Source organism: Ursus maritimus (genome assembly GCF_017311325.1).
Source record: "Ursus maritimus isolate PB19 chromosome X unlocalized genomic scaffold, ASM1731132v1 scaffold_X1, whole genome shotgun sequence".
NCBI lineage: Eukaryota > Metazoa > Chordata > Mammalia > Carnivora > Ursidae > Ursus > Ursus maritimus.
The window spans coordinates 11,814,762-11,826,718 of record NW_024423319.1 but is presented as its reverse complement, the minus strand read 5'-3'; the positions used below and the strand labels follow the sequence as shown (position 1 = coordinate 11,826,718).

General features: G+C 39.6%; 1 pseudogene; it reads right to left on the bottom strand.

Moving 5' to 3' along the window:
• Positions 1-5,460: 5,460 nt before the first annotated feature.
• On the bottom strand, positions 5,461-11,670 carry LOC103672859 (annotated as a pseudogene).
• Positions 11,671-11,957: the final 287 nt, after the last annotated feature.

Genomic DNA, 11,957 nt, shown 5'->3' with positions numbered 1-11,957 from the left:
TTTATTTATTAATTAAGATTTTATTTATTTATTTGACAGAGAGATAGCGAGAAAGGGAACACAAGCAAGGGGAGTGTGAGAGGAAGAAGCAGGCTCCCAGCAGAGCAGGGAGCCCGATGCGGGGCTCGATCCCAGGACCCTGGGATCACACTCTGGGCCGAAGGCAGACACTTAATGACTGAGCCACCCAGGCGCCCCTAATGTTTGATTTTAGAGCTTTTAAAAACAATATTATAGCTATAAGTCCTTTCTCAGATACATGGTTTGCAAATACTGTCTCCAAGACCGTAGCTTATCTTTTCATCCTCATAACTGAGTCACTTAGCCCAAGTTTTAGATTTTGATGTAGTTCAATTTATCTTTTTGAAAAAATTTTATTTATTATTTATTTAGCATGCACGTGACCTGGGGGAGGGGCAGAGGGCGACAGAGAGAATCTCAAGCAGACTCCAAGCTGAGTGCTGAGCCCAACACAGGGCTTGATCTCACGACCTGAAGATCATGACCTGAACCTAAATCAAGAGTCAGACACTTGGTGGGAGGAGTTAAGATGGCGGAGGAGTAGGAGACACCTTTTTCAGCCGGTCCCCCGAGTCGAGCTGGATAGATACCAGACCAGCCTAAACAACCACGGAATCAGCCTGAGACGCAGGAAGACGCATCTGGATCTCTACAAATGAACATCTCCAGCGCTGAGTATTGAGGTACGAAGCGGGGAGCCATGAAACCGCGCACAGATATCGGAAGATAAACGGAAGGGGAGGGAGCCGTTCGGGGCGCCGGGAAGCGGTAGCCACCTGCACGGGGAGCGGGCGGGCTCGTCGGGTCGGCACCCGCAAAACAGCAGACTGAGACCGTGAGCCGGGTGCGTGCGCCACCAGGCATCTTGCGGAACCCGGAATCCGGTGCGCTCACTGGATCCAGACTGAGACCGGAGCTTCCGGATGGGCGGCTGGCGGCTGGCGGCGTTAGAAACACAAAGGACAGAGACGCGCCGGCCCTGGAAGTGAGGGCTGGGACGCCGGGTGTGGGGCGCACATCCCGGGACGCTGCAGGGTGAGCAGCACCAACAGAAACAGAGTTAAAGTGGCCGAACATTAGTAGAACGGCCGCGATCCCTCTGTTCTGTGACAGAGGCTGAAATTCGGCCGCTGCTGCTCTGACTCTCAGAAGAGGCACAGCAAACCGCCAGGGAAAGCCGCCAGAGAACAAAGCCTGGAAATACCGGCTCAGGAGTGCCCATCCCCATCCCCCCGCAGGGGACACGGAGAATCTACCAAACAGGGTTGCCTGAGTATCGGCGCGGCAGGCCCCTCCCCAGAACACAGAAGGCAGGCTGAAAAATCAAGACGCCACAACCCGGGCGCCTGGGTGGCGCAGTCATTGAGCGCCTGCCTTCGGCTTAGGGCGTGATCCCGGCGTTCGGAAAGGAGTCCTCATCGGGCTCCTCCGCTGGGAGCCTGCTTCTTCCTCTCCCACTCCCCTGCTTCTGTTCCCCTCTCGCTGGTTGGCCGCCACATAAATAAATAAATAAAATCTTTAAAGAAGAAGCCCACATCCCTAAGATCCCTATAAAACAAGGGCACGGCCTGGGACCCAGTCAATAATTTGGGCTCTGGACACCCGCAACCTCTCCTCATCAGAATGACAAGAAGGAGAAGCCCCCCCCCCCAGCAAAGAAAAGACAGTGAGTCTGTGGCCTTTGCCACAGAAATAATGGATATGGATGTAACCAAAGTATCAGAAATGGAATTCAGAGTAAAGATGCTCAAAATGATGAGTAGAATTGAAAAAAGTATTAACGAAAAGGTTACTGAGAATATAGAATCCCTAAGGACAGAAATGAGAGCGAATCTGACAGAAATTAAAAATTCTATGAGCCAAATGCAGGGCAAACTAGAGGCTCTGACGGCCAGGTCACAGAAGCAGAGGAACGGGTTAGTGAATTGGAGGATGGGATAATAGAGGAAAACCAAAATAGAAGCTGTCTTAAAAAATCCACACCCACGAATGTAGGTTACGGAGATTACTGACTCAATGAAACGATCCAATGTTAGAATCATCGGCATCCCCGAGGGGTGGAGAAAACAGAGGTCTAGAAGAGATATTTGAACAAATTGTAGCTGAAAACTTCCCTAATCTAGCGAGGGAAACAAACATTCGTGTCCAGGAGGCAGAGAGACTCCTCCAAGCTCAACCACTGACAGACCTACGCCACGTCACGCATAGTGCATTTCGCAAATATTAGATCCAAGGATACAGTATTGAAAGCGGCCAGGGCAAAGAAATTTCATCTAAGGCAAAGGCATCAGAATTATGTCAGACCTGTCTACACAGACCTGGAATGAGAGAAAGGGTTGGGGGAGCATTTTTAAAGCTCTTTCAGAGAAAAACATGCAGCCAAGGATCCTTTATCCAGCAAGGCTGTCATTCAGAATTGATGGAGAAATAAAGACATTTCAGAATCGCCAGTCACTAACCAATTCCAAACATATAAACCAGCCCTACAGGAGATATTACGGGGTTCTATAAAAGTAAAAAGGCCCCAAGAGGATACAGAACAGAAAGTCACAGCCAATACAAACAAAGACTTTACTGGCAACATGGCATCATTAAAATCATATCTCTCGTACTCAGTCTTAATGTTAATGGCTTAAATGCTCCATAAACGCCACAGGGTTGCAGATTGATAAAAAGAAATGACCCATCCATTTGCTGTCTACAAGAGACTCACTTTCAACCCAAAGATGCATTCAGACTGAGAGTAAGGGGATGGAGTACCATCTTTCACGCAAATGGACCTCAAAAGAAAGCTGGGTAGCAATTCTCATATCAGATAAATTGATTTTAAAACTACAGACTATAGTGTTAGAGATGCAGAAGGGCACTATATTATTCTTAAGGGAAGTATTCAACAAGTGGATATGACAATTATAAATATATATGCCCCAACAGGGGAGCAGCAAGATACACAAGCCAACTCTTAACCAGAATAAAGAGACATAAATGAAAATACATTAATAGTAGGGGACCTCAACACTCCACTATCAGAAATAGACAGAACACCCTGGCAAAAACTAAGCAAAGAATCATAGGCTTTGAATGCCATACTGAGTTGGACCTCATAGATATGTATAGAACACTACAACCCAGAACCAAAGAATACTATTCTATTCTAATGCCCATGGAACATTCTTCAAGAATAGACCATGTTCTGGGACACAAAACAGGTCTCAACCTATACCAAAAGATTGAAATTATCCCCTGCATATTCTCAGACCACAACGCTCTGAAATTGGAACTCAACCACAAGGAAAAATTTGAAGAAACTCAAACACTTGAGACTAAGAACCATCCTGCTAGGAATACAGACTCGATAAACCAGGAAATCAAAATCAATAAACAATTTATGGAGACCAATGAGAAAGAAAATACAACAGTCCAAAAACCTATGGGATACTGCAAAGGCAGTCCTAAGGGGAAATACATAGCCATCCAAGCCTCACTCAAAAGAATAAAAAAATCTAAAATGCAGTTTTTATATTCTCACTCTCAAGAAGCTGGAACAGCAACAGAGGAGAGGCCTAATCCACTCACGAGGAAGCAGTTGACCAAGATGAGAGCAGAAATCAATGAATTAGAAACCAGAAGCACAGTAGAGCAAATCAACAGGACTAGAAGCTGGTTCTTTGAGAGAATCAATAAAATTGACAGACCACTGGCAAGACTTATCCAAGAGAAAAGAGAAAGGACCCAAATTATTAAAATTATGAATGAAAAAGGAGAGGTCATGACCAACACCAATGAAATTGGAAGGATTATTAGAAACTATTATCAACAGCTATATGCCAAAAAACTAAGCAATCTGGAAGAGATGGAGGCCTTCCTGGAAACCTATAAACTACCAAGACTGAAACAGGAAGAAATTGATTTCTTAAACAGGCCAATTAATTATGAAGAGATTGAGTCAGTGATAAACAACCTTCCAAATAACAAAACTCCAGGCCCAGATGGTTTTCCTGGGGAATTCTACCAAACATTCAAAGAAGAAATAATACCTATTCTCCTAAAGCTATTTCAAAAAATAGAAACAGAAGGAAAGCTACCAAACTCATTCTATGAGGCCAATATTACCTTGATCCCCAACCCAGGCAAAGACCCCCTCAAAAAGGAGAATTACAGACCAATTTCCCTAATGAATATGGACGCCAAAATCCTCAACAAGATACTTGCTAATAGAATCCAACAATACATTAAAAGGATTATCCATCACGATCAAGTGGGATTCATACCTGGGATGCAAGCGTGGTTCAACATTCGCAAATTGATCAGCGTGATACATCATATCAACAAGAAAAGACTCAGGAACCATATGATCCTCTCAATCGATGCTGAAAAAGCATTTGACAAAATACAGCATCCTTTCCTGATTAAAACCCTTCAGAGTGTAGGAATAGAAGGTACATTTCTCAATCTCATAAAAGCCATCTATGAAAAGCCTACTGCAAATATTACTCTCAATGGGGAAAAGCTGGAAGCCTTTCCCTTAAGATCAGGAACTCGACAAGGATGCCCACTCTCACCACTATTATTCAACATAGTACTAGAAGTCCTTGCAACAGCAATCAGACAACAAAAAGGGATCAAAGGTATTCAAATAGGCAAAGAAGAAGTCAAAATGTCTCTCTTCGCAGATGACATGATACTCTATATGGAAAACCCAAAAGAAGCCACTCCCAAACTATTAGAAGTTATAGAGCAATTCAGTAACGTGGCGGGATACAAAATCAATGCTCAGAAATCAGTTGCATTTCTGTACACGAATAGCGAGACCGAAGAAAGAGAAATTAGGGAATCCATCCCATTTACAATAGCACCAAAAACCATACGTTACCTTGGAATTAACTTAACCAGAGACGTAAAGGACCTATATTCTAGAAACTATAAATCACTCTTGAAAGACATTGAGGAAGACATAAAAAGATGGAAAGATATTCCATGCTCATGGATCGGAAGAATTAACATAGTTAAAATGTCCATGCTACCCAGAGCAATCTACTGTATGGTGACTAACATAATATAATAAAAAATCATTAAAAAAAAAGAGACACTTAACCGACTGAACCACCCAGGCGCCCCTCAGTTTATCACTTTTTAATGGATCATACCTTAATGTTCACATTTAGAACTCTTCCATTAACCCTAATATGGAAGCCTTTTCCCATTTAGAAAATATTTTATAGTTTTAAGTTTTACATTTATTCTGGTGCTTTGTTTTGAGTTAATTTTTATAAGGTATGAGGTTTAGGTTGATTTTTTTTCTGCCTATGGATTTCTGATTCCTCTAGCACCATTTATTAAAAAGATAATCCTTGCTATGTTGAACTGCTTGTGCAGTTTTTTTTTTTCACAAATCAGTTGAGTATATTGGTTTGGGTATATTTCTTGGTTTCCTATTCTATTCCATTTCTGTGTGTGTTTATCCCTCTGTCAACCCCACACTGTCTTGATTACTATAGCCATATAGTGAGCTTTTATATCACGGAGAGTGATTTCTCCCACTTTAATCTTTTGTGGCAAGATTATTTGGGGGGCTTACCAAATTATTTTGAAGGAATGGTGCAAATGAAAGAAGTTAAGTAGATGTTTTGGTACAACTTATGGAAAAGGTAAGTGTAAGCCCAACATGCGTGCACTGCCTTGGTGACCAGGGAAGTCACCCTGGAGGCTATGCGGAGACAGCCTAAGGCTTAGCTCTCACTATCACTGTTTCTAAAGTGTGCTTGTCAGAGAAATGCTCTGCCGTGCCGGATTCAGGAGCCCCCACCTTGCGCAGGTTAGTTACATGGTCACCCAATTCTTCGATGGATTGCACCTGTTTATTCAGGTAATGAGTGTCAGTGAAGTCCCACATGGGGTCATTTTTATCGATGACCAGTTTGTGCAGTTTCCAGTAGTGACTGATTCACGCACTTTTCCAAGCGTAACGCACACTGCCTTGCATTCAGTCCGTTTTCCCAGTAATCACGGTCTGGTTTCTTGGTATCCTGAAGAAAGATTCAGCCACCTTGTTGGTTCTGCAGCTTCATCAGTTTCTCAGCATGTGCCCTCTCCTCAAGAGATTGGTGAAGAAAATATTTGACAAAGTTCTTCAAAGCCACATCTTTGTGGTCAAAGTAGTAAGACACGGACAGGTAGACACAGGCATAGAGCTTGGACCCAGGCCCTCTGACCACACGTCACTCAGGGCCACGCGGGTGGTGCTGCTCGGGGAAGGTCTGTGGACAAGCAGATCCAACGGGTCAGGACGACAAGCCCAGCCGCCCCTTCCCAAAGAGCATAATCCCGGCTTTTAGAACCAGTTTTACCGAGGTATAACTCACATCCCTTAATATCCTCCCAGTGAAAGTACGCAACTCAGGGGTTTCAGTATATTCACGGGCACCCCTGCGGACTTTTTTTTTTAAGTATAGTTGACACACAATGTTTCATTAGTTTCAGATATATAGCATAGTGATTTGACAAATGTACACATTATGCTGTATTCACTGTAAGTGAAGCTGCTATTTGTCCTTATACATCGCTATTACAGTATCATTGACTGTGTTCCCACCCCTAACGCTCTCCTCTCTGGCAACCATCAGTTTGTTCTCCATATTTATAGTTCGGTTTTGCTTTCTGTTTCTTCTTCTTCTTTTTTTTTTTTAGATTCCACTAATGAATATAATCATATGGTATTTGTCTTTCTCAGTCTGACTTATTTCGCTTAGCATAATACCCTCTAGGTCCATCCATGTTGTCTCGAATGGCACAGCCTCATCCTTTTTTATGGTTGTATAATATTCCATTGTATATAGATACACCACAAAGTCCTTATGCATTTGTCTGTTGAAGGACACTTCAGTATTGTAAATAATGCTTCAGTAAACATAGGGGTACATATATCTTTTCAAATTGGTATTTTCATCTTCTTTGGGTAAATACCCAATAACGGAATTAATGGTTCATATAATATTTCTGTTTTTAAGTTTTTGAGGACTCTCCATACTGTTATTCACAGTGACTGTATTAATTTACATTCCCTTCAACAGTTCCTTTTTCTTCACGTGCTTGCCAACACTTGTTGTTTCTTGTCTTTTTGATTTCAGCCATTCTGTGAGATGTAAACTGATATCTCATTGTGGTTTTGATTTGTATTTCCCTGATGATGAGGGATATTGAGCATCTTTTCATGTGTCTCTTGGCCGTCTGAATGTCTTCTTTGGAAAAATGTCTGTTCAAGTCTTCTGCCCATTTTTTAATCAGATTTTTTTTTTTTTGGTGTTGAGTTGTATAAGTTCTTTATATAGTATAGATATTAACCCTTTTTCAGATGTATCATTTGCAAATATCCTCTCCCATTCAGTAGGTTGTATTTTTGTTTTCTTGATGGTTTCCTTTGCTATACAGAAGCTTGTTATTTTGAAGTAGTCCCAAGAAATACTTTTTGCTTTTGTTTTCCTGGCCTCAGGAGACACATCTAGAAAAATGTTGCTATGGCCAGTGTCAGAGAAATTACTGTTTTCTTGTAGGATTCTTACAGTTTCAGGTCTTACATTTAGGTCTTTAATCCATTTTGAGTTTATTTTTGTGTATGGTGTTAAAAGGTGGTCCAGTTTCATTCTTTTACATGTTGCTGTCCAGTTTTCCCAGCACCATTTATTGAAGAAACTCTCTTTTCCTCATTGTATACTCTTGCCTCCTCTGTCATAGATTGACCATATAATTGTTGGTTTATTTTTGTGCTCTTTATTCTTTTCCACTGATCTATGTGTCTATTTTTGCCAGTACCATACTGTTTTGATTACTACAGCTTTGTAGTATATCTTGAAATCTGGGATTGTAATACCTCCAGCCTCGTTCTTCTTTCTCAAGACTGCTTTGACTATTTAGGGTCTTTTTTGGTTCCATACAAATTTTGGTATTATTTGTTCTAGGTTTGTGAAAAACGCTGTTGGTATTTTGATAGTGATTGCATTGACTGTAGATTAGTTTGGGTAATATGGACATTTTAACAATTAACAGTATTCTTTCAATCCATTATGGAATATCTTTCCATTTGTGTCATCTTCAGTTTCTTTCATCACTGTTTTATAGTTTTCAGAGTATAGGTCTTTCACTTATTTGGTTAAGTTTATTCCTAAGTATTTTATTCTTTTTGGTGCAATTGTAAATGGTGGTGTTACTTTCTCTTTCTGCTACTCTGTTATTATATACATGGATTCTTTATAGTCCTGTAAATGTATTTTTTCTTCTGATTTTCTTATTATTTTTTCTCTAGCTTATTTCATTGTAAGAATACAGTATAAAATACATAAAACATACAGAATATGTGTTAATCAATTGTTTATGTTGTTGGTAAGGCTTTCAGTCAACAGTAGGTTATTGGTTGTTAAGTTTTGGGGAACTCAAAAGGTATACAGGGATTTTCAACTATGTGGGGGTTGAGACCCCAAGCCCCATGTTGTCAAGGGTCAACTGTACATGTTTTGGTAGGTGTATATCTGTCTATTTCATTTCCTTTGGAGTAATTTTAAATACTACTGTGTTTTTGTTTTCACATATTCCTTCTTAGTAAATAGGAATGCAGTTGATTTTCACACATTGATTTTGTATCTTCCAACCTTGATGAAATCACTCCTAGTTCTAGTAGTTTATTTTTCTTTTTGTAGATTGCTTGGGGTTTTCTATGATGAAATCTGTAATTTCGTATTATTTGCAAACGGGTATAGTTTTTTTCTTCATTTCCAATCTGTATGCTTTTGTGTGTGTGTGTGTGTGTGTGTGTGTATGCAAACATGCGTATATATATCATACTGTAATTGTTAGAACTCTCAGTACTGTGTTGAATCACAGTGGTGAGATAAAAAAAAAAAACCTTGTCTTAAACCAAGAAACAGATTCTTTTCTTTTTTGTTTCTTTGTTTTTTTTTTTTTTAAAGATTATTTATTTATTTGACAGAGAGAGACAGGCAGTGAGAGAGGGAACACAAGCAGTGGGAGTGGGAGAGGAAGAAGCAGGCTCTCAGAGGAGGAGCCTGATGTGGGGCTCGATCCCAGAACGCCGGGATCACGCCCTGAGCCGAAGGCAGATGCTTAACCGCTGTGCCACCCAGGCGCCCCAGTATAGTCTCTGTTTTATTCCTGATATTGGTGATTTGTTTCTTCTCTTTTTTCTTGTCAGTGTTGCTAGAGGTTTATCAATTTTATTGATTTTTTTCAAGAACCACCTTTTTGTTTAATTAATTTTCTCTATTGTTTTGTTATTAATTTCCTTGATTTCTGCTCTTGTATTTAGTATTTCCCTCCTTCTGCTTGCTTTGGACTTTTTTTTCTTGTGTCTTCTTGAGAGAGGAATGTAGATTATTTATTTGAAATCTTTTTTCATTCTAATGTAATGATTACTGCTACAAATTTCTTTCTTGGCACTGCCTCAGCCGCATCCCCAAGAATGATGTGTTATATTTTTATCCAGTTTGATGTATTTTTGGATTTCCCTTGAGACTTCCTCTTTGACACATGGCTTATTTAAAAGGTAGTTGTTTGATTTTCATATGTTCAGATGTTTTCCCGTTGTCTTTCTGTTATTGACTTCTGGTTTGATTTCATTATTGTCAGAGAATACACTGTGTAACTTCGATTTAAAAATTTGTCTTATGGCCCACAACATGGTCTACATTTGTAAATATTCCATGGCTCTTGAAGGAAGATGGTATTCTGCTGTTGGGTGGAGTGTTGATTGTGTTGTTCACATGATCTGTGCTGCTGATTTTTTGTCCAGCAGTTCTGTCAGTAGCTGAGAGGGGGTGTCGAAGTCCTCAACTATAATCTGGGATTTGCCTATTAATCTTTTCCACTTGATCACTTTTAGCTTCATGTGTTTTGAGGCTGTGCTTTTTGGCGTACACACTTAGGCTCTTTATGATTTCCTGGCGGATTACTCATTTTAGCATTCTATGTCCCTCTTCATCACTAGTTTTTTTTCCTTTGCACGGATGTTTACTTTTTTTTTTTTTTAAAGTAAACTCTGCCCCCATTGTGGGGCTTGAACTCACGACCTGAGATCAAGAGTCACAGGCTGTACCAACTGAGCCAGCCAGGTGCCTGATGTTTACTTTGATATTAATGTAGTCACTCTTGCTTGTTTTTATTTTTAACAATTGCACGAAGTGTGTTTCTTCTATCCTTTTACTTGCATCTTACCTATGTTGTTGAATTTGAAGTGTCATAAATAGCATCTAGCTGGGTTACTTTTTTTTTTTTTAAGATTTTATTTATTTATTTGTCAGAGAGAGAGAGAGAGCGCACAAGCAGGGGGAGCGGCAGGCAGAGGGAGAAGCAGGCTCTTTGCTGAGCAAGGAGCCCGATACAGGACTCGATCCCAGGACCCTGGGATCATGACCTGAGCTGAAGGCAGACCCTTAACCAACTGAGCCACCCAGGCGTCCCGAGTTACGTATTTTTAACCACTCTGCCAATTTTTGTCTTTTCGTGTATTTAGACCATTTATACTAAAGATTATTGATATGTTAGTACTTAAGTCTGCCATTTTATTATTTGTATTTCCCTGCCCCTGTTGTCATTCCTTGATTCTCTTTACATGCCTTTTTGTGGGTTACTTGAAATATTTTTAGAATTCCGTCTTGGTTTATTTATAATTTCTAAGTGTACCTTGTGTCATTTTACAGTATACATATGTGACTTATCACAGTCTACTGGCATCGGTGTTTTAACACTTCAAGCGAAGTATGGAGCCTTACCTTGATTTTGGTTCCTTAACCTTCCACACTTTTAAATGTCATTGTCTTGATAACCAGATGGTGTTATTTCTTTAATTATCAAATATGATTTATGAAACTCAGGGGAGGGGTAGCCTCATGAATATATATATGCTTATATATATACACGTACATATATATAATATATGTATACATATATATATATATATATATGAATATGCTTTTTCCATTGCTGCTTCTTTCTATCCACTTCTTTCATCTTTTGCTTCTCTTTTAAAAACTTCCTTTAGCCATTTTTTAAGGATAGGTCTCCTGAGAGCAAAGTCATTTTCCTTTGTCTGAAAATACCTGTATTTCTCCTTTCCTAAATGATAGTTTCACTATATAGAATATAGATATAGAGTTTGTGGGTGACAGTTTTTTTCCAGGACTTGAAAAATGTGCCATTTTCTTCTGGCCTCCATGGTTTCAGATGAGAAGTCTACTGTCATTCAAATTGCTCCTCTTCTATAAGTAATGTATCAAATATATCTGGCAGCTATCAAGATTTTTTTCTTTGTCAGTAGTTCTCAGAAGCTTAGTTATGATATGTTTTGCCATGGATTCCTTTGGCTTTATACTATTTGGGATTCATTCGACATTTTGAATCTGTAAGTTTGTTTCTTTTGCAAAAATTGGGAAAATTTCAGCCGTTATATCTTTGGCACCACTTTCTTTCTCCTCTGCATCTGGAATTCTGATGACGTGAACGTTCCATCTATTTTATTGTCATGCAGGCGTCTGAGTGTCTTCTCATTAGTCTGTATTTTCTCTCTTATCAGGTAAATTCTGCTCACTGTTTGGTGAGTTCTCTTGCATTCTCTTTAACTTTGCTGAGTCTATCCTCTGTCATCTCCACTCTGCTTTTGAACCCATCTAGAGAAGTGGAGGTTTGTTTTTTTTTTAAGCTTGTTTTTTTCAACTTTATAATTTCCATTTTCTTCTTTTTTTATAATGTGTATATTTTTGCTAAGATTTTCTACTTTCTCATAACTTTTTTTTTAGCTAATCTGTAATTGTTGAAATGTTTTTATGATGGCAGCAATTTCAATATTTGATTCATTTCAGTGTTGGTGTCACTTGATTATCTTGTCTTATTCAAGTTGTGATCTTCCTGGTTTTCCATTCTTTGTATAATGA